This window comes from Tachyglossus aculeatus, unplaced genomic scaffold (genome assembly GCF_015852505.1).
Source record: "Tachyglossus aculeatus isolate mTacAcu1 unplaced genomic scaffold, mTacAcu1.pri scaffold_150_arrow_ctg1, whole genome shotgun sequence".
NCBI lineage: Eukaryota > Metazoa > Chordata > Mammalia > Monotremata > Tachyglossidae > Tachyglossus > Tachyglossus aculeatus.
Genome location: NW_024044873.1, coordinates 451,498 through 455,669, shown reverse-complemented (window position 1 = coordinate 455,669; position 4,172 = coordinate 451,498).

Here is a 4,172-nt window from a genome sequence, read left to right as displayed (position 1 = left end):
ACAGAGATGGGAAAGTCAGGGAGAGGGCAGGGTATGGGAGGGAAGACAAGGAGTTCAGTCTTGGACATGTTGAGTTTTAGGTGGCGGGCAGACATCCAGATGGAGATGTCCTGAAGGCAGGAGGAGACACGAGCCTGAAGGGAGGGAGAGAAGCTGGGGCAGAGATGTAGATCTGGGTGTCATCATCGTAGAGATGATAGTTGAAGCCGTGGGAATGAATGAGTTCACCAAGGGAGTGAATGTAGATAGAGAACCGAAGGGGACCGAGCACTGACCCTTGAGGAACCCCTACATTAAGGGGATTGGAAGGGGAGGAGAAGCCCGCAAAGGAGACTGAGAATGAATGGCCGGAGAAATAAGAAGAGAGCCAGGAGAGGACGGAGTCTGTGAAGCCAAGGTTGGATAGCGTCATGAGGAGAAGTGGGTGGTCCACAGTGTCGAAGGCAGCTGAGAGGTCGTGGAGGATTAGGATCGAGTAGGGGCCGTTGTATTTGGCAAGAAGGAGGTCATTGGTGACCTTTGAGAGGGCAATTTCAGTGCAGCGTAGGAGATGGAAGCCAGACTGGATGGGGTCAAGGAGAGGGTTGGCGTTGAGGAATTCGAGGCAGCGGTTGTAGACGACTCGGTCTAGGAGTTTGAAAAGGAAGGGTAGGAGGGAGATAGGGAGATAACTAGAAGGGGAGGTGGGATCAAGAGAGGGTTTTTTTTAGGATGGGAGAGACGTGAGCATGTTTGAAGGCAGAGCGGAAGGAACCAGTGGAGAGTGAGCGGTTGAAGATGGAAGTTAAGGAGGGGAGGAGGGTAGGGACTAGAGATTTTATAAGATGAGAGGGAATGGGGTCTGAAGCACAGGTGGATGGAGTAGCACTTGAAAGGAGGGAGGAGTTCTCTTCTGAAGATACTGCTGGGAAGGATGGGAGAGTAGCGGAGGGGGTCGAGAGCTGGGGGGTTGGAGAAGGGGGAGGAGTGTCTTTAGGAAGCTCAGACCTGATGGAGTTAATTGTACTAACGAAGTAGTTGGCCAGATCGTTGGGGGTGAGGGATGGAAGAGGAGGAGGACCAGGGGGCCTGAGAAGGGTTTTAAAGGTACGGAAGAGCTGACGGGGATGAAGAGCCGGGCACTGTAATAAGCACATTGGAAACAATCCCTGTCTCACACGGGGCTCACAGTCTTAAAATCCATTTTACTGATGAGATACCTGAGGCACGAAGAAGTGAAATGACTTGTCCAATGTCACATACCAGATATGTGGCAGAACTGGGATTAGAACCCGGGTCCTCTTGATTCCCGGGCCCATGCTCTTTCCACTAAGCAACACTGCTTTTAATTTAGAGAAATTGTGACTCTGACCCTGGTCATCTCAGTTCCCTACTGAAATTTCGCTCACTTTTCCCCTGCTCGTCTGCGGAGTCTCCGGGCCTGTCGTGGGCTGGGGAGCATCGACCTCTGCTGAGAAAGTGGCTCACTCCATCTCATCAGTCCTGGATGCAGGTGGTCGTGACAGGAAGGTCTGGGCGAGAGGTCGGAGCTGTCAGGATTCTGTCTCCCCTTCTCGGCTCTCTGGATGGCTGTGCCGTCCCCTCAGATGAATGTCAGGTTATTTGCTGGGTGATTCCCCATGGGAGGACGGGCCCGGGGCTCCGCTGAGGCAGGTGACCGTCGGGAAATCTAGTAAGGCCGGGATCGTGGGCTCCCTGTTGTCCCAGCCCACACAAACCAATTAACTGCCCATTCCCATGGGTTCCCACTCTGGGACTCCTTCCTATGACAACATCATCATTCCCTTTCTATAATTAATAATAGCGTTCTGGTTAATCTCTGAGGTTTGGAGCTTCATTCCATGCCGGGGCTTGGGACCATCTGAAATCTGCAGCAATCCATCCTAGACATTCACCTTTAAACTGTAAGCTCATCGTGGACAGGAAATGTGTCTATTGATTCTGTTATATTGTTATATCGTACTCTCCCAAGCGCTTAGTACCAAGGTCTGCACATAGTAAGCGCTCAATAAATATAATCGATCGTTTGTTGTGCATTATTTTCCCCTACTGAATTACTATCTGCATTCTCCATTCCTCCTAAGCTCACCATCTCACTGTACCTCGTTCCTATCTCCCCCACTCAGACCCCTACCTCATCACTTTTCCCCTGCTTGGAATTCCCTCTCCCTTCGTATCCATCAGACCACAGGGCTTCCCATCGTCAACACTCCTTCCTGAAACTCTGTTAAATCCACGGGACCTTCCCTGATTAGTTTTTTCATAATAGTACGTAGCAAGTGTTCACTATTTTACAGGGACCGTTCTAAGCACTGAAGTACGTACAAGCTAGTCGGGTTGGGCACAGTCCCTGTCCCACATAGGACTTCCAGTCTTAGACCTCATTTTACAGATGAGGTAGTTGAGGCAAGGAGTGACATGACTTGCCCAAAGTCACATGGCGGAAAAGTGGTGGAGGCAGAATTAGAACCCAGGTCCTTTGAATCCCAGGTTCATGCTCTATAAATTGGGCTGTGCTGCTTCCCTGTGCTTCCTTGTTTTAAGGTGCTTAATTGTCTCGTTCTGGGCCTGTGTAACCCCCCACCCACCCATAATAATAATAATAACGAGAACAATTATGGTATTTGATAAGCGTTTATTATGTGTCAGGCACTGTACTAAGCGCTGGAGTGGATACCAGCAAATTGGGTCAGACAATTCCCACATGGGGCTCACTCTCTTAATCCCCATTTTACAGGTGAGGTAACAGAGGCACAGAGAGGGGAAAGTGAGTTGCCGAGGTCACACAGGAGACAGACGGTGGAGCCAGGATTAGAACCAAGGTTATTCTGACTCCCAGGCCCGGGTTCCATCTACTAGGCAATGCTAGGAGCACGGGCATGGGAGTCAGAGAACGTGGGTTCTAATCCCAGCTCCACCACTTGTCTGCTGTGTGACCTTAGGCAAGTCACTTAGCTTCTCTGGGCCTCAGTTACCTCATCTGTAAAATGGGGATGAAGACTGTGAGCCCCACGTGTGACAACCAGATTACCTTGTATCTACTCCAGCACTTAGAACAGTGTTTGTCACATAGTAAGCAATTAACAAATACCATAATAATAATAATAATAATAACAATAATAATAATTAGCTATTATTATTAATTACTATTATTATTATTAAAAGACGCCTTTGGAAAGACATGGCAACATCTGAAGAGCTTCCTGCAGGTTTCAGAAATGTCACAGGCCTTACTGCATGGTATTTGTTAAGCTCTTAGTAGGCATCAGGCACTATACTCAGCTTTGATGTAGAAACAAGCTGGCTGTACACAGTTCACATCCTACCTGGGTCTCATGGTCTGAACCCCCATTTTACAGATGAGGTCAATAGAGGCCCAGAGAAGTAAAGCGGCTAGCCTAAGGTCACACAGTAGACAAGTGGCGAAGCCAGAATTAGAATCCAGGTCGCTCTGAGTTGCGGGTGTGGGCTCTAACCACTAGGTGACGCTGCTCCCTCCTTGTATGGGGAAGCCCCTTGGCCTGAAACAGGCAGGTAACACAGTTGTCCCAGGGATGGAGATCTGAAGAGCCTTAATGAGGCTCCCTGGGCAGGCTCAGGACTGGCCCTCTTTGTGGGACCCTATCAAGGGCCCCCCACCCACGGGGCTGTTCGGTGGACAAGACTGGTCCAGACAGAGAACAGTATTACCCCTAGAGGAGAGTCCGCCAGGGTTAAAATCCGAGTTATTTTTCGGTGCTCCACCTCAGAGAGCCAGGACTGATGGATCTAAGACCAACAGATCAGTGAAGAAAAGGAGAAAACAGCGGAGACCAGAAGACTCCAAGCTACAGCAGGTAAGCGAGGTTAACCGTCGTCGATGGTATTTATTAATCGCCTATTGTGTGCAGAGTACTGTACTAAGCACTTGAGAGAGTACAAAGGAACAGAGTTGGTAGAGACTTTCCCTGCCGACAACAAGCTTACACTCTAGAGTGTGAGAGGTTGATGAGTTGGTTATGACACGTATTGTATTGGGTGGTTATTTAAGCAGCCTAGCCCAGTGGAAAGAGTCCAGGCCTGGAAGTTGGGAGACTTAGATTCCAATCCCTCCTCCACCACTTGTTTGCTGTGGGACCTTGGGCAAGTCATGTCACTTCACTTCTCTTTGCCTCAGTTCCCTCTTGTGTACA